General features: G+C 46.7%; 1 protein-coding gene and 1 pseudogene across 2 annotated transcripts in view; both read right to left on the bottom strand.

The window, feature by feature from the left end:
- Positions 1-25035, bottom strand: part of Gria1 (glutamate ionotropic receptor AMPA type subunit 1) — a 309709-nt gene that overhangs the window by 48173 nt on the left and 236501 nt on the right. The gene's annotated exons all lie outside the window — the stretch shown is intronic.
- Positions 21289-21765, bottom strand: LOC126510913 (low molecular weight phosphotyrosine protein phosphatase-like; annotated as a pseudogene).

Raw genomic sequence — 25035 nt, 5'->3', positions numbered from 1 at the left:
CTGGTATAAGCATAAAAACAGACAGGTGGACCAATGGAACTGAATTGAAGACCTGGATATTAACCACACACCTACGAACACCAGATTTTTGACAAAGAAGCAAAAAATATAAAATGAAAAGAAGAAAGCATATTTAACAAATAGTGCTGGCATAACTGAATATCAGCATGTAGAGGACTGAAGGTAGATCCATATCTATCATCATGCACAAAACTCAAGTCCAAATGGATCAAAGACCTCAACATAAAACCAACTACACTGAACCTGATAGAAGAGAAAGTGGGAAGTACACTTGAATGCATTGGCACAGGAGACCACTTCCCAAATATAACCCCAATATTACAGACACTGAGAGAAACAATTAATAAATGGAACCTCCTGAAACTGAGAAGCTTTTGTTAAGCAAAGGACACGGTCAACAAGACAAAACGACAGCTTACAGAATGGGAAAAGATCTTCACCAACCCTACATCAGACAGAGGGCTGATCTCCACAATATCCAAGAACTCAAGAAATTGGTCATCAAAAGAACAAATGATCCAAGAAAAAACAGAGTACAGACATAAACAGAGAACTCACAACAGAGGAATCTAAAATGGCTAAAAGATACTTAAGGAAATGCTCAACATCATTAGCCATCAGAGAAATGCAAATCAAAACAACTCTGAGATTCCATCTTACACCTGTAAGAATGGCCAAGATCAAAAACACTGATGATAACTTATGCTGGAGATGTTGTGGGGGAAAGGGAACACTCCTGCATTGCTGGTGGGAGTGCAAGCTAGTACAGCCCCTGTATGGCGATTTCTCAGAAAATTAGGAAACAATCTACCTCAAGACCCAGCAATACCACTTTGGGATGTATGCCCAAAGGATGCTCAATCGTACCACAAGGACATGTGCTCAACTATGTTCATAGCAGCATTATTTGTCATAGCCAGAACCTGGAAACAACCTAAATGCCCCTTGACTGAAGAATGGATAAGGAAAATGTTGTACATATACACAATGGAGTATTACACAGAAATAAAAATAATGACATCTTGAAATTTGTGGGCAAATGTTGAGTGAGGTAACCCAGACCCGGAAAGATAAATATCATTTGTAGTCATAAGTGGCTTTTAGACTTAAAGCAAAGAAAAACCAGCCTATAATTCACAATCCCAGGGAACCTAGACGACAAAGAGAACCCTAAGAGAGACATACGTGAATCTAATCTACATGGGAAGTAGAAAAAGACAAGATCTCCTGAGTAAATTGGAAGCATGGGGACCATGGAGGAGAGTAGAAGAGGAAGGGAGAGGAAGGGAGGGAAGCAGAGAAAATTATAAAGTTCAAGGGGGGCGAGTTGCCCAGTGTGGATCCTAGGAACTGGACTCAGGTCCTCTGTAAGAGCAACAAGTTCTTTTGATGGCTGAGTTGTTTCTCCAGCTCCCATAAGCTTATTTTTATTCCTTTGCCCACAATTTCTTTTCTTTTCTTTTTCTTTTTGTGAACACTGGCAGTTTGGTGATAGGTAGAAAGTCAAACACAGTAGTCAAAAGTCTGGAGTGTCGGATCATAAGAACTGGGTTCAAATCCCAGCTTCATCCTTTCTAGCTGTGTGAACCTGAGTAGCTACCCTCACCTCTTGGAGCCTCCAGCCCCTCATGTATGAAATGAGCATGAGTGGTTCAGGCAAGGCCAACCATTAAATAATTAAATAACGTCGTCGTCTTCTTCTTCTTCTTCTTCTTCTTCTTCTTCTTCTTCTTCTTCTTCTTCTTCTTCTTCTTCTTCTTCTTCCTCCTCCTCCTCCTCCTCCTCCTCCTCCTCCTCCTCCTCCTCCTCTTCCTCTTCCTCTTCCTCTTCCTCTTCCTCTTCCTCTTCCTCTTCCTCTTCCTCTTCTTCTTCTTCTTCTTCTTCTTCTTCTTCTTCTTCTTCTTCTCTCTCTTTCTCTTTTTGGTTTTCAAGACAGGGTTTCTCTGTATAACAGTCCTAGCTGTCCTGGAACTAGCTCTTGTAGACCAGGCTGACCTTGAACTCACAGAGATCTGCCTATCTCTGCCTCCCACGTGCTGGGAATAAAGGCTGCTTGACAATAGATGCAATACAACCAGGTGTCTCAGTCACCGGCTACTATGGTTTCTCTGCACTGTGGTACTGTAGCTTGTGACTGGGAACGAGGACAAACCCTTCCTTCTGTAAGCTGCTTTGTCAAGGTATTTTATCCCAGCAGCTGCTAAAGAAACAAAGGCCGAGCTGAAGGATGGAGCATAGTCTAGTAGGGTGACTAGTCTGTGAGCATCTGCTTTAGACAGAGAACGCAGCCTGGAGATGCATGGGTCCCAAGGGTGTCATGCGATTAAAGTGATGAGCACCATAGAACCTGTATGGAAAGGGAGCGGGGTCTAGATGAATCAGGGCGCCGAGCTCAGGTGTGGACCCCTCTGATGGGCTTCTCCTCCTCCTGAAGCCTGCCTGTCGGGTGCCTCCGTGCTCTTTTCTAATTTCTTGGAAACTCTTGCTCTGGCCAGGCCCTTCCTACCATCTTAGCCTTATTTCGTTACTACACCAAATTACGAAGCCACTGAGGGATTTTAGATTCCGTCATCATCTTCTGTAACCCAATACAGTTCCAATATCTGTTGAAGGAACAGGAAGCTTCACATGCAATTCGTCCCGCTTTCCCGAGCTATCTATAGACGAAAAGAAGTGAGTGCCTGCTCTATGACTCAATAGACTTCATTGCAAAGCTTTAGAAGACTATTTTGGAAGAAGTGATAATTCAGACACATCTCCAGTTCTCACATGGTTATAAAATCATGTTCCTTCAGATAGCTTTGCAAAGTGATTGTCGGAGAGCAGATTATGCATGACACAAAGTTCAGGTAATAAAGTTTGTTTCTTTAAATGCATTGTAAAAAGCCGAAGTTCCCACCAACTTTGCCAGGTTCCCACCACTGGAGAGCCAAGATCTCTCCGGGTCGTTACAGATCCAGCATCTGCTCTTCCCATTTCTTCCTCAAGAGCTTCCACCCAACTTAATCTCCCTCCAACAGCAACAAGGGTGGAGACAAGTCTGACTCTGATCCTGCCCTAGGTCGTACCACTGGAGGAAGAGGCTCCATGGTACCTTCCTTCTAGTGTTCAGGAGACTGAGGAGGCAGGGTCTTCCTTCCCACCCTCAGGAGATGAAGGTGACCTGAGGATCTTATCTTTAGATATGGAAACAGCCCTTCCCGAAGAAGGTGGGAGATTCTTTTTCATCAGGACCTGATTCTTGGTGACCGTCTCTACCACTCCTCCTCATCTCTGTGGTCCATGCATCCAAGAGCATGTATTATCTTGTTCCCATGTGCATGGAAGATGTGTTAGGTAGCACTGTAAGCTGACCTCTGCCCAAGTATCACTCCAGGCTGTTCTCAGTTACGGAGGGGAGTTGAGCTGTGTGTATGTGCTGATCTCCGCTCATCCACTGAACTTAAGGCCAGGGTCTTGTCTAGTGAGATCTTATCTAGTTCCAGTCATGGAACTCTTAAGAAGAATCTTCTCCAGAGTCAGAGAGATTGGAAGTGCATGTGTGAGGGCTGGTGCCAGGGATGGTTTCCACCATCAAGATGACAGGGGTTCAAGGCCCCAATCCAGAGCAATTCCCAGAAGCTGAGTGGTTCCCACTCAATCAGCAACCAAGAACTCCCGTCATTACTAGGAAGCGAATTCTGATGGCAAAGGGGATGTGTGGAAGAGGATCCTGAATTCCATCCAGGTAGGAACTCAGTGGCCCTCAACTCCAGTGCAACCTGTTGAGAATCAAGTCATAGCATGCTAGCTCTGATTCCAGAACTAGGAGGTGTTGAGTGAGGTTTAAGCTGTGTTTGGGGCTGTTACAAAATCATATAACGTGAATGTAGGCTCGCTGCCATACACACAAGGCATTACAAACTTGCCTCTAATAATATCTCCCATGTCTTCCACTTGAAGATGTCTGCAATAAGTCCTTAACTCATTTCCCCTTCTCCTTCTCTTCCTCCCCTTCTCTCCGTCCCTCCATCTTTTCCTCTCTTCCCTCCCTCCTTTCTTTGCTGCAGTGCTATGTGGAATCCAGAGCTTTGTGCAGGAGAGGCACATGAATCACCACTGAGTCACTCCCCAGTCTCAACTTCTGGGAAGCACGGTAATTAAGAAGTAAGGAGAAGGGGTTGTTGCCGGGCTGCTTGGGTTCAAGGCTAAGCTACAAAGGTGAGGCCATGACTTTGGATGAAGTGCGGCATCAGAAGGAAGAAAATTTGCCCCCAAAGATACCCAAGTCCTAATTCCTAGAACCTGTGGCTACGCTGCATTAAATAGCCAAAGGGGACTTTTGGAGAATTCAAGTTAGGGACTTTTAGATTCATCTGGTGGCCACTAGGTCATTAATTGGCTCCTGAAAGTGGGAGAGGAAGGCAGAAGGGTTGGTCAATGCGACGTGACAGAGGGTGAGGTTCCACATGACCAGCAGAGGGAGAGGAGAGGATCAGAGTGGCAGGATGCTCTGTCGCACAGGGGTGAGACCCACATAGCTAGCAGAGAGCCATCAGGGCTGAGGGTGCTGTCTTGGAATCAGAAACAGTCCCTAGCTACTGACACCAAGAGGAACAAGCATGTTCTTACAACCACAGTGACTAAAATTTGTCCACAACCCAAACGGGCCAGGAAACACATCTTCCCCGACTCCCAATAAACCCCAGGCAGGAATACCACCTGGCCAGAAAGCAGCATCTTAGTCCTCTGACACCAGTACTAGATTTTCTACCTGAGAACTGGAACCTAATACGTTTGCATAGCTTCAAGATGCTTTGTCCTGTCATGGAAATAATAGAAAAGCAAACATCAGCATGGGGCAAACGAAACCCTGTCAATCACAGTGCAGAGACTAGCCTGGAAAGGTGTCAGGCCACACCTCCCTTCTCACCACCCCAGCCAGGCCCTCTTTTCTCCTCCTTCCTGGCAGCCAACAGCTGGCACTCTCAGCCTCCCATGGTGCTTTGAGCAGATGTTCTCAAGCGATTCTCCCACCTCAAATTCTGTCCCAGAAGGTGTTTTCTCCATGAAGCCTCTTCCGGCTTCTCCATCAGGTCAGTCCCTACAAACACCAAGACTATCTTGGTGCATTTTGGTAGATGATACATTTACTTAAATTCTAAGGTGACATGAGAAAAGTTTAGCAGTGTGTTTTAGGACACTTTCTTGTCCATTTTATTTTCTTCTTCTCATCATGCCTTCCTTATTTCCCCAAAGACCGAAGCTATTCTTATGTGCACATTTATTAACACACTGTTAAACTTTTCGCATGTCTCCTTTATAAAAATGAATGTGCAGCTTTAAATCCCAAGCAGTATTTCTTTAGAAACTTGCTCATTTCCTGAATTACCAGCATACACGCAGTAAGGCTCCAAGGCAGGCTCTGGGGTAATGGTAATATTCAGCCCATTTCTTCCCACAGCTCAGAGTTGACCTTGGGTTTTACGGCTCCAAAGGCCACAGTCTTTTGACCAGTCATACTGACATCACCTGGAAGATGGCTCAGCAGGCAAAGGTGCTTGCTGCCAAGCCTGATGACCTGAGGTTGGTCCCTGAAATGCACATGGCGAAAGGAGAGAACCAAATCCCCAACGTTGTGCTCTGACCCCCAGTGCATACTATGACATGCATGCACACATGCACACTTGCAATGAAATACACAAAAATGGAAAAAAATAGCAAACTCTTGCTTCATCCCAGGCCTACTAATAGAAGTTGCATCTTAGGAAGATTCTTGGATATGATAATGTTTCAGAAGCGACGGGCAAGGGCACACTGAATAAGCATCATGAATAGGATATGCTGTGACCCTGGGAATGAGTGAATAGACCAGGTTGTTGAATATTTAATTATTTAATGCTCCCCCAAACTAAAAATTCACTTCTGAGCTCAAGGATGTCAGATCTTGTTCCACCCTCATTTCTTTGTGTGTGGTGTGTATGTGTACAGGCGTGTATAAATTTGTGTTCATGCCTATAGAGGCCAGAGGTATCCATCAAGTGTCTTCCTCTATTGCTTTCCACTTTAGTATTTGAGACAGATGGCTCAGTGGTTAAGAGCACTGTCTGTTCTTCCAAAGGTCCTGAGTTCAATTCCCAGCAACCACACGATGGCTCACAACCATCTATAATGAGATCTGGTGCCCTCTTAAGGAAGAGATCTGATCAGTCGTCCTCATCAACTTAGACCATGAAACCCAATATGGACAAGTTCAACAGAACTGCCATATACGGGCTGCCAATGCATGCTTCAGCACTGCCAGGGCATAAATTTTATTTTGTTTTTCTCGCTGAACCTGCAGTTCATTAATTCAGCAAGACTCTCTGACTCAACTCCAAGAATCCTCTGTCTCCGCCTCCCCAGCGCTGGGATTACATTCACATACCTCCATGCCCGGCTTTGACCGTGGGTGCTGGGATCCAACCTCAGGTCCTCACGCTTGTGTGCCAGGGACTTTACCAACCGAACCACCTCCCTGGCTCCCCAAATGCTATTTCTCTTGAGGAATCCTCTACTAACTAGCAGGGTCCCGAGACCCTGTCCCCTCCTGACACATTCCCGTGCTAATGCTGATGGATTGTATTGTTCACAAACGCGCTCAAATAAATTTGTGGGCTTTCGAGGTTTCAGCAAATGATGGACTTATTCGATTTTTGCCAGCACAGCTTTGATTTATCGAGTGTGGGGCTTTGTTTGGCTGCCACAGTGGGGGAACCTTGTTTATCCTCTTCAGAGCCACATGGCTTCATCATGGTTGACATAAACAGAAATGGAAAACTCGCAGGATGAAATGGAAGAGAATTTTGCACAGAACGGCTTTTGCTCTGTGGTTCAAGGTTATGGATGAATTTGCTTTTTTTGTATCATTTTTATGTCTATTACATGTGGAGAGCTGGGTGATTCTTGGCTCAGTTGACACCCCTAATTTAACTGCCCCCCCCAAGGTCTGTTACTCAGTCGAACCCTTAGGCTCAGTGGCTAAAAATGAACTAACAAAAAACCCAACTTTTCAATTTTCTTCTCTTAGGCTATGCCCATGCAAGTCTAGTTTTCCTCCTGCATTAAGGTTAAAAGCAAATAAAGTATATATGTTCTGAATGCAAAATAAATTCCTTTATGCTCCCCACCACCTGCCCTCTCTTCTGAAATACAACTTCTTTTAGGTTGATGTAGAGTAAACCAACTCATTTTTTCCTGCCTTTTTTTTTCTAGAAATCTCCAGAGTTTTCTGGGCTTGCTAAGAATGCCTTTTCTATGCACAGGTGTCCCAGACATCATCCATCATGGTCAGTGTTGTGAGACGCTACACATAAAAATGGGTGACACAGAATCTTGGTTATTGGCTTGCTCTGGACCCTTGATAAATGTCACTGCTGTTGCTACTCTGTGAGATCCCAGCATCTCACATCTGGAAAGTACTGTTAACAATATTTCTTGTGAACTTCTAGGTGGAAGTAACGGGACAGGAGGAGCAGCTCCGGGCACTTTCCTATTTCATCCGGTACTCCATAGTATAAAAAGGAACCCGCACACACATGTGGTTAGTCGCTTAGCATGTGCATACTGCAATGGTTTCTCTGTTCTGAGGGACCCCCCCACCCCAGCTCAGATATCCTTCAGAGGACAACGTTGACAACAGCAGAATAGGACTTTGAGAAGAGCCTGGACCCAGACGTCACCAGGAGGAGGGGCAAGGATAGAGGGTGATCATGAGGGAAGCATGGATATCTCAGGTGTCTCAGCCACATGGCTGACCACCTGACTGGAGGAGGTAAGTCTGAACTCTGAATACTTGGCTGACCTTGTTCCTGCCTCCTCTTCCCTATATAATCTGGAGGGGAACTAGAAGGCAGATTTAGAGAACGTGGGTCCACTGTCTTAGATTGCCGACTCTCTGAACAAAGCCGTTTTCAAGATCTGATTCCCGTCCCTTCTCACCAGTGTCTATGAGTGACAGACCACTGTTTCCAGTATATTCCAGTGTGGAAGGAGCCTCTGCACACAGTTCCTCTGTACAATTGTCCTGCCTCTGCCCCAGTGCCAGCGGTCAAGACTTGTCCTCAAGCTCTGTGAATTGGGGTGGATGGCGTGGGGTGAAGATATGCAGAAGTATGAGTGGAGCTGAACTGAGGGGCCAGGTACATGCCTGCATGTGTGTGACAACTGCTCCACGAGAAAAGGGAACACAGCAGGGAAGAGGATAGTCTTGAAGTAGAACACACAAGTTCAGTAGGCTATCCACGTGTTAAAATAAAAACCTTGTCTCCTTCGTTCCGTGTGTGTGTGTGTGTGTGTGTGTGTACAGAGGCCAGAGATCAACCTTAGGAGTCATTCCTCAGATACTGTTTACTTTTTTTTTGAGACAGTATCTCTCCTTGTCCTGGAGCTCAACACCGGTTAGGCTGGCCAGCCAGCAAGTCCCAGTTGCTGGGATCACTGGTGGATGCTACCATACTGGTGAGTGCTAGATATTGAACTCAGGTCCTAATGTTTGCACAAAAGTATTTTCCCGCCTAAGCTACCTCCCCAATCTGTCTTCTCATGTTTCCTTTTCATTTGTTTGTCTGAGACAGAAGAATATTTTTCCCAGCTCTGAGGAAGTAAAGGCTTCTGTGTTGGCGAATATTGGTCTCAACTTCACCCCATCTGAAATCACCTAAAACCCAAGTACCTGGACATAACTGCAGGGGATTTTCGTTTTTGGATCCTTTGAGGTGGGGAGACCCATCTTAAAATTTAGGCCATACTTTCTGATGGCATCCCCATAAAAGGACACAGGAGAAGGAGGCTTTTGCTTTTTGCCTGCTTGCCCTCACTCTCACTGGCCGCTTCATCTGTCCTGCAGCTGAGGGTGGCACCATTCCCTAGTGAAGGGTCCTCAAATGTATCTAGCTAACCCTAAATCTAGATCTAGCTGAGTGTAAAAACACAAGCAATCTCCTCATATGTATTTATAGCTAACCCTGAGTCTAGATGTAGCTGAGTATAAAAGCACAAGCAATCAGGCAGTCTTTATGTGCTTATGTCTCTCGGCTCTTGACAAAGCTGTTTGAGTTCCTGCCTTGACTTCCCCTCTGTGATGGGCTGTAGGAATTGTGAGCCGAAACAAGCCCTTTCCTTCCCTAAGATGCTGCTTGTCAGGATGTTTTGTCAAAGCAACGGAAGTGAAGCTCTAATGGAGACTTAGAAAGTTGCTTGTACCAGACACGAGATACTCAACAGCGATTGGGTACGGAAGGAGTACTGTCACCAGGGAAATGCAGAGTCAAGCCGTAACGCGGCATGATGACAGACTTGGATGGAATAAAAAAGGAAAATGTGAAGTAACTGGAACTCACATGCTCTGCTGACAAGAGTCTAAATTTGTGCGGTCCTTATGAAACAGCTTGGTAGAAGCTTCAATAGGAAAATGTACATAACTTGACTCAGGAATTCCACTCTTAAGTTATACACCCAAAGGAAAGCCACATATGTTCACTGAAGGATTTTGCAGGGCTATTCATAGCAGTCCTACGTAGACTAGCCTCATGATGGAGAAACTCACAAGTCCACCTTCAAAGACTATATCCATGGAGATGTTTGCTGTTGTCAACTTGACAGAACCTAGAATCACCTGGGAGATGCTGAGGGTGGCACCATTCTCTGGCCGTGCCTATGGGGAATTACATTAACTGAGGTGAGAAGGTTTGCCCACTGTGGGTGGCACTGTTCCTTGGCTGGGAGCCTGGATTGTGTAAGTGGAGATGGGGATCTGAGCAGTAGCATTAATATCTCTGCATCCTGACAATGGATGGGTTGTGACCAGCTACCTCCAGGTCCTGCCCCTTGACTTCCCTGACCTGAGGGATGGCATTCTTGAACAGTGAGCCACAATAAACTCCTTAACCTTGTGTTGCTTTTATCAGAGTGTTCTATGACAGTAAAAAAATGGAGCACTGTACCAAAATGAGGTTGAATGAACCTTGACTGTACAGGAATATAAAGGTAAAGAGGAAGGAGAAGGAGGAGGAGGAGGAGGAGGAGGAGGAGGAGGAGGAGGAGGAGGAGGAGGAGGAGGAGGAGNGGAGGAGGGGCAGGGGAAGGGGAAGGGGAAGGGGAAGGGGAAGGGGAAGAAGAAGAAGAAGAAGAAGAAGAAGAAGAAGAAGAAGAAGAAGAAGAAGAAGAAGAAGAAGAAGAAGAAGAAGAAGAAGAAGAAGAAGAAATAAGAAATGGGGGCACTTTCATATAGTTCTGTACATACCTGTACATGTAGTTTCACATGGAGGCCATAGACTGATGTCAGGCATCTCCTGTTACTCTCCATCTTATTGCTTGTGTGCGTGTGAATGTGTGTGCATGTGGAAGACTGTGGTTCAGGTAAAGTGTCTTACTCAGGTGCTTTCACTGTGTGTGTGTAAGAATGTGTGTACATTCATGTCTGGAATGAAACAAAGACATTCATGTGATGTGTGCATGTAGATTAAAGGACAGCCTTGGGTGTTTCTCCTTGTGTTGGCTAGTTTTATGTCAGCTTAACATATGAACTAGAGTTAATGAGAGGAGAAAACCTCAGTTGAGAAAATGGCTCCATAAGATAGGGCTGTAATGCATTTTCTTAATTAGTTATTGATGAGGGAAGTCCCAGCCCATTGGGGGTGGTTCCCTCCCTGTGCTGGAGGTCCTGGGTCCAATGGATTGGCCTAGCAACCCATGGGAAACAAGTTAGTAAACAGCACCCCTCTATGTCTCTGCATCAGCTCCTGCCTCCTGTCCTGACTTCCTTCAGTGATGAACATTGCTGTGGATGTGTGAGCTGAATAAACCCTTTCCTCCTCAACTTGTTTTTTGGACATAGAGTTTTGATTCCATGATAGAAACCCTAAGACAGTCTTCACCTTCCATTTTGCTCAAGGCAGTTGTATCTCTTTGCTGCTTGTTTGCTGTATGTATTGATCAAGCTTTCCTACAAGCTCTTGTAGCCTTTCCTTTCTACATCCATCTCCCTACAGGAGAACAGGATTTCAGAGGCTCTCGCTGTACCTGTAGTTTTCGCTTGGGTTCTGAGGATTCGGACTCGGGTTCTCATGCTTGCAAAGCAAATGCTTTTACCCAGTGAACTGTCTCCCCAGCCCCCACTGTAGTTTCATAGGCAAGAGCTCACTGAACCCTGTATTGATTAGTTTCATAGGCAAGTGCTCACTGAAGCCCGGATTGGTCAGTTTGACTCAGCTGACTGGTCAGTGAGTTCTAGAGATCTGCCCGTCTTTGCCCTCTTTGGCCCTGGAGATGCAGAGAGGACTCACTGTGTCAGGCTTCTATCTCCATGCTGAGGATCCAAGTTCAAGTCTCCATACTCACACAGCAGGCACTTTGCCAGCTGAGCCACTTGCACGGCCCCTGAGCCGGGCTTGTATGAGTCTTATGTGTACTTATCTGTTTCTGTTACATACTGGTAGGACTTATAAACCTAAATACAGCTGTGTCAATGGGGGATGATGTGAAGCAAAATTCACCCCCATGAAGAACTTCCCTTGCTCATTGTGTTACCTCTTAAAGCCAGAGTTAAAGTTCTTCAGATGGAAAATAAGCGAAGTTTAAGACAATACTATAAACACTGATGTAGCATCTGTACTAGGAAAATGCACAGCTTCTGGACTCAGTCCGTGGCTCAGTAGGTAAGGGAATGTCCTGCTCTTGCAGAGGACCTGGGTTTGGTTCCCAGCATCCTTATTTGGCCGCCTACAACTGTTTGTGACTCAAGGTCCAGTGGGTACCCTCTCATGGCCCCTGCTGATACCTGCATTCACGAGCATGTACAGACATATACACACAATCAAAAATAAAATAAAAATCTTTAAAAAAATACAATTTCCCTTCATCCCTGTGGGATTTCTTGGGATACACTGTACCCTGAGAGCCGCTGGTGCTGTTTCTGTGACGTACTGAAGCAGTTTCTTATTTTCCCTCCAGGGTCATATGGGGAATGAGGAACGGCCTTCTAGCAATAACCATTTATCTTTTAGGGTCACCACAGATAGCAGGAGGGGCCAGGACATAGCTAAGATATTCCCTGGGCCTTGATCTAGCTAGTATGGAAGCAGGAGCCTGGTATTTCTTGCTGTGTGTACACCTCCTGGGTCCTCAGAGGGCAGGCTGGTGTAGGGCTGTGTGGCACTCTCTACCATCAACTCATTCTGACTGGAATCTGGGCCTGAGAAGGCAGGCCTGGCTCAGGGCCGCCTGATACAGTTGTGTCTTCTGATAGCCGTCCTGGCCCATCTAGTTCCTGCACTCCATAGCTGTGGGGAACATGTGCCTTCTCTGCCAACCCTCCCGCTTTAGTCCTCTGTGCAGGTCATGTACATGAGACACTTGGCTCAGCCTGGCTAGCCGGCTTTGCTTCCCTTCTGCTGCCACCACACAAGCACTAAACACGGAGACCCTTGGCATTAGGAGGAGGAGGACTCTGGGCGGTCTTTAAAGGAAAAGAACAGGGCAGCGGCTGGAGTGGGGGGGGCGTGTAGGGAAGTTGGTAGAATCCTTGCCAAGTGTGCAGGAAACCCTGGATTCTTGCATAGACTGGGCATAGTGGTGCATGCCTGCAGTCCCCAGAACTCCCAAGGTAATTGCAGAAGAACCAGGGGGCTAAGGTCAACATGAGCTATGGGAGTTTGAAGTTACCCCAAGGCTATATCACAAACAAAACAAAACACGATGCAAAAGCTGTGACCTAGCCCTTCTCAACACTCAGGCTTGGTATAGGGTTTGCTGGAGCACTCTCTTCCCCTCTTCCCTTCCCCTCTCCCTCTCCCTTTCCCTCCCTCTTCTCCCCTTCCCTCCTTTCCTCTCCTCCATCCCTCCAGAGCTTGAAAACTGTTCACATAGAAGCATTAGAATAGTCTTTTACATAATGCCCATGAGGGGAAAACTTGCTTCATTGAGGAGGGCCAGATCATAAAATGCTCAGCTAACTGACCGGGGCCGTGAGAGCCCTCTGGACCTTGCTTTTCCCCAAATCTAAAGTGAGTTGATTACAAGAGAAACTGCATGGCTTTCAGAATGCAGCGTATAGATTCATAGATTCATTAAGGACATAAGTAATGGATTCATTAGCTTAATAATCACTGACCTCTGTTGTGGACACAGTGATGAACACTGACAGTGTAGAATCTTAGTATTGACTATAAGTCTCATTAGCATCTCTACCTGGGAAGAGAGAGGACATACACCTTCTGCGAGAGACTATTACACAGCAGGCACAGGCTAAGTTCTGAAAATGCCCTGTCCCATCTAACCTTTGAAGTCCCCCCGCCCTCCCACCACACACTATGGCTATTTTATATGTAGAAGATTAAAACTGGCAAAAATGGCCACAGGAACCCCCTCATTTCGCATGTTTTGCCTACAGCATCCCAAACAAAAGCTGGCAGCTGAAGAATACCCCTGGAAGCGTTATAACACACTGCGTGCTTCATTGACTACAGAACATGTCTCTGTCAGTCTTGGGCGGAGAGAAAACTGGTCACGCAGGGGCAAAAGCAGGAATGGAGGAGAGCTTGATTCGGTAGCATGGGGTCACTGTGGGGGTGGGAGAATGGATGAGTCGAGTCAGGCAGGCAAGGTACAGGGAGTCAGTTTCTGCCCAGGTGACAGAGGGGCCAAGAGCTTGGCCAGGTTAAGACACAGGTACCAGGTCAGCCCAGAGAACTCTTAGCAGGGAATAACCGGTGGTGGGGGAGGGGCAGGACAGCAGACAGGAAAATAACTGGTGGTGGGGGAGGGGCAGGACAGCAGACAGAAAAATGAGGAGGGTAAAGAGCGAATTCAGACCTGAAGCCCTGGTCTAATCAAGGAGTGTGAGCTTCGGCTTCCATTTGTTTCCATGTAAGAGAGATCCCGTGATGTCAGTATAAACGGATGTTCCTTTGTCAATCTGAGGAAACCAAGGCTAGGCTGTGAGTGGCTTTAGAGCTTACTAAATGGTAGATCTATGATCAAACACAAATGTGTCTGGACGTGGGCTACCTGACCTGAACAGAGCCATCTTGCCATCTTTGCCCGCCCGGCCCTCCCTGCCTGCTCTCTGCTTGCTTGCCTGAGACTGTGTAACCCTGAGGGCAAGCAGATCACCAATTCTGCTCTGAGAATCACTCAGATGCACATTCCACCTTATGTATTTACTGTATTTTTTTTTTTTTTTGCTTGCATTGGGTCTTCTGCTTTGCAAACTCAGAGGCTGGCACACATGCTTCCTGCTTCTTCAGATCTACCATGATGCCTGTAGTATGACTCTCAGCCCAGAGCTTATAAAACGCTACATGCCCTGCCCCTTATAGCATCAGGAACAAGAGTCAAGAAACTGCAACTACTAAACTGTGTAACAATGGCTCATTGGACAGGGAAAATGTAGTGCATATGTACAATGGAATACTGTTTCTGTCATTTTCCAAAGCCTGGAAGGAACTGGAGACCCCTGTCTTAAATGAAATAAGGCAAGAATGGGAAGATATTTGGAGTTTAAAGAATTGACTTTACAGAAGGTGAGATCAGAGTAGTGGTTGCCAGAGGGCGGGGAGAGGAGAGAGGAGGGAGAGATGGGGAAATGATCAGCGGATAGCTAGACAGAAGCAAGATGCCCTGGCGTGTTGTTGACCATAACAGGGTTCAGGGTGACATCGTGCAGTGTGCACATTTCAAAGGCTAGGAGAAAACATCCTGAGTACCTTTACCTAAAGAACACAAGAAGTGCTAGAGGAGAGAGGCGCATTTAACTTGATGTACACATTATACAGTGTATATGTGCGTGAGAATATTACATGGGCTGAGTTTGTAGAGTAGTTGCCCAGCAGATGTGAGGTTCTGGGGTCACAGGAAAGATTATGTGACACTCCATCAGTATGCCATTTCTATGTATTTCTTGTTTCTATTCATAAAACACTGGTTTAATGGATCTTTACTTTTATCTGTGATAGATATTATATCAATAAATCATAATATACAAATATTGTACAAATTTTTATAATCAATACAAATATGCATGCACACACACACACCCCTCAGAAAGACCACAGAATAAAATAAAGCCCTTTCTGTTTTTTCTCCCCATTCCCAGAATGGGACTTTCAAGAAATAGAAGGTTGAGTGTTGGTGTCCCCACAGAAGGCATGGTGTCTTTCTGGCTGATGTCCCTCTTGCTGGCTTCTGAGTGGCTGTGATCATCAGCCCCTTCTGGGGTATCTGACAGGACTCGGGATCCCAGATGTCAGAATGGCTAATGATGCTCCATCCAGGATGGACGGAGCCTTACACAAATGAGAGTTGCTTCCTGATTTCCTGCTTGTGATACTGAACAATTGGGGCTTTCTAAGGTGTCACTTAACGGCCTTATAGTATGCCACAGGCACCCAGATATCATGATATGGCATGCATCATTTAACCGATAAGCTCTGAGGCCATGGAGGGGATGGGAATGCCTTGACAGGTTCTTTTGCTCAGCATACGCCACCTTGGTGCCTTTGCTCACAGACATCTGCCTAGAAGGTATGCCTCCTCTTCTTTGCTTTTGTAGAAACCTTACCTCATATTTCAAGGAACAGTCCCTAATTCCAGAAACCTCTCCTCACCCCAGAGAATACTTCTTTTCTCAGAAAGCCTCTTGACCCAACTCAGTGGCTCTCAAGAGCTCAGCTGTCTTGTTGCTGAGTTCCAGAGAGACAGCACAAGGCCGTGTCAAGAGTCTATAATTTGTAACCAGTGTGCTCTGCTTCTCAGCCCAGAACCCCCAAAGTCCTTACACAGCACTGTTACCTTAATAGTTGTGTGCTTTTCCACAGTCTAGGGACCGTCACTTTCTCTTTTCTGCTAGGTTTTTACTGATGGATGTGGGCTAGTTCTAGCTCTGTCGAACAACAGCAAGGTAAGCATTCTTCTATGTATATCTGATTATGCGCACACAAATCTTTCCATAGGACGTGTGTTCTATTATTATTTCCAACTCCTTAATTTTGAAGCCATTTCTAATGGTTTCCCATCCACCTCACATCTAAAGACAACAGCTCAAAGTAGGTCCTCAGCAGCCCTGGGCTGGGACAGCAGCTGGCAGTCACTTAATAGCTACATTAGAGAAGAGAAGCTGGTGTCTCTAAAATGGCTTCGCTTCTGCTCTCTCTCAACATCTCCCTCCCCCTAGGGGTCCATGCTGCCCTCACACTTGGTGGAGATGGAATATACTCCCCAACACCTCCTCCCCTCCCTCAGAAGAAAGGTTTTTGAAAAACAGTAAATAGATATAATAATATATGTATCATAAATACACACATTAATGGAATACCAGAACTAAAGCAAAGTGACTCCCCCGCCTTGTTTTGAAAGGAGGGGGAGAAATCAGACTTCAGGAATGTTGTAGAAGAATGCTGTAGAAGAGCTGTTTTTCTTTTACAAATTCTAACAGACTCCGGGATTCCTCAATTATTGTTAGGAAGATTGCTGGGCTTAGAAGATGGCGGTAATTCAGATTCATCCTGTGCTGTCCTGAGTTACCCAGGTGGCTGGTAAGATCTTGGAAATCTCTTCCTTCTACTGCTTTCTGCATAAAATGCAAGCAATGATCCAGTCCTGGGAAAGCTGCTGTTAAAGGCTTGCGCTCAACCAGCAAGCATGCTGGGTGTTTGGAACCTGTATTGCCTCTGCCTGGCTCTTTGTTTTCGTTGAGACAAAAGGCTTCACTCTGCCACACACACTAACTTGGAACTCTCAATCCTCTCATCTCTGCTTGCCCAAGTCATGGGATTACAGGCACATATGCCTTCCTCATGTATAGTTTCCTGTGAGCCACAGAGAAGAGGTTCCAGTCTCTTTTTCCTTGGGTCATGGAACTGGGTGACTAGAGTTCAGAGCTGAAGGGTGTAAGGTGGAAGCAGAGAGGCTTCAGGTGACAATGACAGACACGGCACATGCAGTATTTACTGTGTGTGAGTCCTGGCGGAGGAGGACCTTGGCCTCCCCGGGAACTGTGTAATTTTGCCCTGCAACTCGGTGCTGCTTGGCTTCGGTTCAACTTCGAAACAAGCCAGAGTCATCTGGGAAGAGGGGCTATCAATTACGGAATTGCCCACAACAATGTATCCTGCAGGCAAGTCTGTGGAGCATGTTCTTGATTAATGATCGATATCAGGGTTGGGAGAGCCTGCTGTGGGCAGTGCCGCCCCTGGGCAGGAGGTTTCGGGTGTAAGAAAGCAAACTGAGAAAGTCATGGCGAGAAAGCCAGTGAACAATACTCCTCCGTGATCTCTCCTTCAGTTCCTGTCCAGACTTCCCTCAGTGATGGACTATCATGTGGAAGGTAAGCTGGAATAAATTCTTTCATTATCAGGTTGCTTTTGGTCAGCGTCTTATCACAGCAATGGAGAGGCAAGCTAGGGCAGCATCTCAATTAATGTAGGTTTTATTATCTCTATTTTCTAGACAGGGAAACCAAGGCACAGAGATTTATGTTTTACGCGTACACAGCTAGTAAAGTGTAGAGCTGATATTAATGTCAATTGGTCCTAGTCTGAGGGTCAGGTTCACAGGTATCTGTGCAAAGCATAGGTTCAGAAGGGTATTTAATACTGAGACCCCAAGATCAATGGCAATGGGTTTTTGATCCTACTGCACCTATTGGTTTTGTGGGAGCCTAGGCAGTTTGGATGCTCACCTTACTATTCCTGGATGGAGGTGGGTGGTCCTTGGACTTCCCACAGGGCAGGGAACCCTGATTGCTCTTTGTGCTGACGAGGGTGGGGGACTTGATTGGGGGAGGGGGAGGGAAAGGGGAGGCGGCGTTGGGGAAGAGACTGAAATCTTTAATTAATTAATAAATAAATAAATAAATTAAAAAAAGAAGGGTATTTAAGGTCATGAGGGGGAAGGGGACACACAGCATTATAGAGTAGGAAACCCAGCAGAGGTCCCTCACACTAAAGGTCCTTTAAGAGCACAGTGCCTGGGGCCCTTGGGAAGGGACATTTTGCTTGACTGGAGCCCCACAGAAGCTAACACTTAGGAGGAGGCAAACTTTAGATGAGAATTCAGACATGCTGGGATCATCAGGGGACGGTAAGACCCGTGGACTGACAGAGGTCTGAGGTAGTGTCCCTGAGTGCTCTGTTCCTAGTGCCTGTGATGGCACTGATCCTGTCTCTTCCTCAAGATGGGACTCCTAGCTTGTCCCACCAGTAACTGCCCTCCTCACTGGGAGGAGCCTCTTTGAGGTCACCAGGGTGTATATTTGCAGCCAGGATCTAGATGTGTGACTTCTGTGTCGTGTTCTTGACAGTCCCCATATTCTGCAGTGTAACTGGGCTTTTATTCACCTTCCATGTCTCTGAAGCAAAGCTGGGGAAGGCAGGCAAGGCAGAAACCATTCTTCTGCCACAGTTGGATGGTGGTGCCTTGTGCTGAAGTAGAGCTATCAGTACCCCCTTACAGGAAACTGAACCTGCCTTCGCCATCCAGTCAGTCAACTGTGTTCTAGTTTTTCTCTATCTGGAACTCAGTAATTCTTTCAGCCAAAACACTGGGTTTCTTGGTCAATAGATATTATATCTCCAGAGAAGGCTCACAAAGCAACAAAGGGTCAGGTCAGGGAAAATGTGGGCCTGGCAGACTCAGCCGCCCCCGGGTAGAGCCCAGGACACAGAGTGATGGGATTGGCTTCCTTTCAGTGCAGCCCCCACCCATGGCCTGATTTTTCCAACACATGAGAAAGAAAACAAAAACACAACAATCAGGTTTTACACATAGAACCAAAAATTGAGCAGAGTTATTTTTAAAAAATACATAAGCCCAGTATTGCAAGTCCGTCTAAATGTACTAGCTACACATCATGCAATCTATGCAAACACAACTCTTCCAGACCCACAAGCCCACTCTGGACCCGGCTGCATTTGATCCATAGATTCCTACAGTGAAGAGCATCCAGGATGAAGCAGGAGCCACCCTCTGTTGCCGACACATGCACCCACAGTTCACCGCTGCAGAAGATAACTTGATCGACAAGTTGATTGGGTCAGGACATGTCTAGGAGATTCCTGAGGCACACACCTTTGGGGGTGTCTGTGAGGGCAATTCCACAGAGTACTAACTGATGGGAACACCCAGGTGGAAGGAGAGGGTCACAGGCTGTTCCCACCATCACGCCTTTGCCGTCCGGATGACTGGACATTCAGACTGTGAGCTCAGTGAAACCCATCCTCCATTAGGTTGCTTCTTGTAGGGCATTTGATCACAGCACAGGAAAAGCAAGGACTACTTCCATCCTGTGCTGTCGAACTTACCCTCTGATTTCCTTCATGATTTTGGCCGAATTCTGTCCATCCCTGAAAGCCAGACTCCGCCCCATGAAACTGGGCTGATGCTCTTGGGTGCCTTCCCATTAGGTCTGCTTCCCACCTCCCTGTACTGCACCAGGAGCTCCAAGGGAGGGATGCTAGCCCACCTTTTCAGTGACGTATGCTGCAGCACCTGGCCACACCTGCCACACAGCAGGTGCTATGGACACAGCCCCTCTTGGAATAACTTTCAGAAAACAACCTGCTGTGATTCTGGTGTGGGATAAAAATGTCTCTCCTTCCATTCAACCGTTCAAACTGTGCGTTAGTAATAAACTATGATGGCTCATTTCAAAGGTTCCTTGAGCCAGCTTAGAGCTAACTATGAACGAAGAGAAAACCCCAGACTGCTGCTGCTGTAGCCTGCCTGCTAGTCTATCCGCAAATGCAAAGCTTACTAACATCTGATAAGCTTTAAAGTAAACAGGGTGTAAAATGCAGAGGAACACAGACACTGGTTTTGTTGAGAAGACAGACATACACAACACGGGACAGAGCTAGAGTGTGGCTAAGAGTGTGTCCTCCTGATCCCTCAGCCAATGAGAATGTGGGGGGTGGGTGTGGGTTTCAGACATTAAAAACTGCTCTCGGTCACTACTGTCTGCTATTCTAGGCTTTGGGGAATTCTAAAAGGAACTACCTCAATCTCAGCCCTCTAGGTCTCCAGAACTCTCACTATGAAATGAGAATCTCTAGTATGAAGTGAGGGTCTTTGTTTCTCACACCTTAGACCCCCAGAGCTACCTAAAGAGAGAGGCCTTGCCTCGCTCTTACTGAAGACTGGAGCTCCAGCTTCAGCGAGGAAATTGGGGTGACAGTAGAGACTTCTATCCAGAGCCCCGACATCCATTTGAACATTTCCAGGCCATTGTGAGAGCATGTAAGGCATTGACTCTTCCTTCTCCTCCGAGTTAGGAGGCTGGTTCAGTTCTCAGCAGGATGCTCAGCCTCTGGCTTTTTCATCCATCGGCAGCTTCAGATGGAGACGTGAAGCAGTCCTTGGGTGGGGTCCCCTCCACAACCCCCATGATGGGGGAGACCTCAAACAGTCCATGTATTTTTTTTCTATTTCAGGTGGATTTGTTAACTTCCCAGTTTAACTCGCATTCTTTTCTGACATACAGCCGTATGAATCTGAGGTCACTGTCCTGCAATGCACTAGCCGGTAACTCTTTACAACGCTGATGAAAGAACACTACAGACAGACCACTGTTTAAGCACACACCCCCTTCATATTAAGAGGCAAAGGGGCTCAAATGGGAACCACAAAACACTGGACAAAAACCAAGTAAGAATAACCATGCTAATTTTCTACATCTGTTGCTTTTATCTTCACTGTATAGCCCAGGATGGCCTGCTGGAATTGCAGGCCTGTATTATCACATCAGTTTCTCTTCTCTTTCGGATATTTAAATGCCTTCAGTGTGTCTGAGTTTAAATTCTTCCAGCTGAGATGGATGGAATTATTGCCACAAGAGTCTAGGGTAGAGAGGTATAAGGCAAGCAAATGGCATCATTATGTGCTGGCCGTGCAGACACTTTAGTAAGACCGGACTACCCAGGCTGGCTGGGCTCAGAGGCCGACCCAGACCTTGTAGGTCATTCTTACTTTATTGGGTTCTAGTTTGTTCCATATTTCCCTGTTCCACTATTTTCTAATTAGGACAAGGTGAGAGAAAAGGTTCAATTAGTCTAAGACTACTTAGCCATACCTCACACTGTCTTACTCAAATATTTTTACCCTCCTGAACATACACCTAATTTCCACCTACAAATGTTTTAAAGCTAAACAGCAAAGTCAGCTGAAGAGACAGGTGGGGCACGGGGCTAAGGACTGACACCACCCTTGGACATGGCTCTGGTGAGTGAGTTGCTCAATGGTGGTGGGAAGAACCACCTAGTGAGTCTTCTCCAGGAAAGCCTGGCAGCGCCTGAGGCATGGCTGGTACACCACTTCGAAGTCAGAGTCATTGCCATAATAGGGATCTTCAACAATGAGTTGTTTCTGTGGATCATGGCTCCCAAGTAGCTCAATGTTAGCTTTGCAGTTTTTAACTTGATTACTTTTTCTATGAAATCTCTCAGATTGCTTTCATCCATACAAGTATATAATTGAATGTGGTAAAGTCTTCTTTTGTAATCTGCCGTGCAGTGTGATTCATGGCGATGCCATGTTTTCTCATGCAGTTCTGCCCACGATAGTCGGGGGGGGGTTCCCCACTTCATAGATGGATGTAGCCACACTGTCTATCCTCCAGTTAGCTGAAATATTTTCATCAGTTACCAATTTCCTGAAAACTGCTTCTGCATTGGGTGACCGGCAAATGTTACAGAGACACATGAACAACACCGACTTGGACCTAACCTCTGCCATCTTCCCGTACAGACTCTGGTGCCCCCAAACAGTCCATGTATCTACGACACTGGCCAAGAATTTACAATCACACATCTTGTGCCCATCCTGCATGCTGGTGTTCCTTACTGATGGCAAGAGGGAGGCCGTGGAAGGGGGCTTTGCTCTTGGGAATCACCTCACTTTGTGAGCTCTTCCTCACAGCCAGGAAAAGGTCAGGGCCTTTGCCTTTCCTGGCCTCAGATGAATTATTTGCATCTATGGCTGCATTTATCTGGCAGAGACAGACCCTGGGGTCTGAGCTTAGGCTGCTCTCTGGTACCATTTCTGGCTGCCTCACAGGCTTTGTTTCCTGAATTCCTAAGCTCGTCCTCACCGGACAGAATCTAGTTCTGAGGTTTTCTCTTTGGAAGGCAGAAAGAGGCTTGTGAAATACCCAGAATACCCTGCCTGACTGCAGAAGTTCTGGGTTCAGAGATCTGAGGACCTGCGTGTGGAGGAGCTGATCCCTTACCCCCAGTCCAGCGACCTACAGAGTGGACCACACATTTCTTCACTTCTGTCTGTGGAGCCTTGTGACAATGTCCCTTGCAGCAATTAACCTGGAGCCTCAGCAGGGGCTTGTAGGTTCAACACAGACAGATCTTGATGTCTCAGCCTGTTTCTATAAATGCCCCGCTTCCCTATCTGCCCCCATCACTCCAGTGACCTCGGGAGAAATAAGAGAAATGGGCTTGTAAGGTTCTATCTGTCAGGGAAGGAGGGAGAGGAGAAGCTGGAAAGGGGAGGTTTCTCCCATCTCTCCTTGCTGGTGGCAAACTGGTTGCTATGGAGTTAGCCTGGGAACACAGTGATCAGGCTGTCATTGGTTGTTTTTTGGCTTTCCTCCTTGGCCACTCTGTTCCCATGGTGAGTCGTTTATAGGGCCACCAATAAGCAAATGGGCTGGAGGGAGGGAATGCATGATATGGGGTTCGGGGACATCCCTAAAGTGCCATTACCCCGCCGCCTGCTACTTCTCTCTGGCTGTAATTATCTTCATCAGGTGGAGATAATTAGTGTCCATGCGGAGATGGTAGATGATCAGAATAAACGGGAGCATTGTGAGCGTTGAATGATAACTTCCCGTTTCCTTCCTGCCCACCCTCTTCTCTTTAGCTAAGCTTACTTGAACCCACGGGGGTGGGGAGGCTGAGAAGAGAGCTGCAGGCAGTTCTGCAAGGACTGGGTTCAGACTGTATGTAAGCGGGGTGGGATGCTGTGAATATCACAGGCCATGGGCACTTCCTGTCTTAGTGGCATTTCCTGTTGGATAACATACCCTGTCAAAAGCAACTTCCAGGAGAGAAGGCTTAGTTTGGATCACAGGTCTTGGGTGTGGTCTGTCATGCTGAGAAGGTACAGCAGGGGGAGCCGAGGCGGCTCCACTGAACTCAATCAGAAGGCAGAGAGTGGTGGGTGCTGGTACTCAGCTCACACTCTTTTTATTCAGTCCAGGATTCCAGCTCAGGGAATGGTGCTACTCACAGTGAGTCACAGGGTCTTCCCACCTCTATCAATCGAGACAAACCTCACAGGTATGGCCAGGGGCCATCTCCCAAGTCATTCATGTTGGTAATGGAGATAAACCCTTACATTGCCTTAGAGGAAAAACAAACATACAAACCAAACCCATCAAGACCTCCCTCCTTTTCGGACTTCATCGTGCCTCCCTGTGACAGTGGGGAAGGGAGAGCCCTAAGAACCTATTCGGGGCTGACTGTCTGGAGCCGGCCTTCCACAGTCTCTAAACACCTTTTCCTTCTGGTGTCCGTCAGCGCATCCTCCGTCTTCCCAGCTTCATGTATCCATTCCATCATCAGCTCCTGTCAACCCTGGGCAGTCTGTATCCATGACCACGGCCCTTATAATTTTTATCACCATCATTTCCCCTGGACAGCTGGGAAAGCCTCTGGTCTGGTCCTTCTGTGTCTGCCTTAGACTCCTCTCTGCCCCAGTTCATTTCCTTCATAGCTCCCCAGATAGTATTTAAGTATGCAAATCAACCTTTCTCTTGCTTAATGCCCCCTAACGGGATGGCTATCCATTGATCTAGAGTAACACCCCACATCGATGCCATGGCCACGGGTCCTCTGCCATCTGGCCTTGGCCCACCTCTTCAGTGCTGTCTCTCACCCATGTTCTCTTCATTTACCATAAGCCAGAGGCACAAGCTGTTCCCCGAGACCTTGGGAGCCCTAAGGCGGGAAGTCTTTCTCCAGCAGCCTGTGTGCCTGTGTTTGCACTTGGTTATCATGTCTCTCAGCTCCAGGCAGGCCGGAGCCTGCTTGCTGAGCAGGTCCTCAGAGAAACAGTCTCCAGACACTTTAATTCCCCGTACCTTAGCACTTACTTTAACAAGCTTATTATTGTTGTTGTGTGTTGTGTGTACCTTTGTGTGTGTACATGTATGACTGTGTGGAATATGCCTGTGTGTATATGTACATGTATGTATCTGTGGCATATACCTCATTATGTATGTATGTATATGTGTGTATGCATGTGTGTGGTGTATGCCTATGTGTGTATCTGTGTGAGGTATACGTTTTTGTGTACATGTCTGTTTCTCTGTGTGTATGCATATGTGTACATGCATGTGTGTGTGCATGCATTTGTGTAGATGATGTATGCCTGTGTGTGTGCATGCCTGTGTTTCTGCATGCATGTGTGTGTGGTATATGCCCGAGAGTGCATGCATCTGTGTGTATGTATGTGCTTCAATGTGTTTATGCCTGTGTGTACATGCCTATGTGGGTGTGCATGCATGTGTGTAAATGCAGGTAGATTTATGTGGTGAATGTCTGTGTGTGAACATGCATTTGTGCGTGTTTGTGGGGGAATGTGTCTTGTGTGTGTGTGTGTGTGGTGTATGCCTCTCTGTGTGTGCACAAGTTGATGACAGTCTGCTTGTAAGTATGTGTGTGGGTGCAGAGGTTGAAATCAGGTGTCTTCTTCAATGATTTTTCTACCTTACTTTTTGAGACAGGGTCTCTCAATAAACCTGGGGCTCACAGTTTTAGCTAGACTGGCTGGCCAGAAACCCGCAAGGATCTGCCCCTATTGTCAGGGCTGCAGGCTTGGTTTTTTTTTTTTTTTTAATTTTTATTTATTTATTAAAGATTTCTGATTCTTCCCCGCCACTGCCTCCCATTTCCCTCCCCCTCCCCCAATCAAGTCTCCCTCCCTCCTTAGCCCAAAGAGCAATCAAGTTTCCCTGCCCTGTGGGAAGTCCAAGGACCACCCACCTCCATC

The sequence above is a fragment of the Alexandromys fortis genome, unplaced genomic scaffold, assembly GCF_014885135.2.
Source record: "Alexandromys fortis isolate MF-2015 unplaced genomic scaffold, M_Fortis_MF-2015_v1.1 scaffold_103, whole genome shotgun sequence".
In the NCBI taxonomy this organism is placed as follows: Eukaryota; Metazoa; Chordata; class Mammalia; order Rodentia; family Cricetidae; genus Alexandromys; species Alexandromys fortis.
The sequence above is the reverse complement of the archived record's forward strand: the minus strand, read 5'-3'. Positions and strand labels throughout refer to the sequence as shown.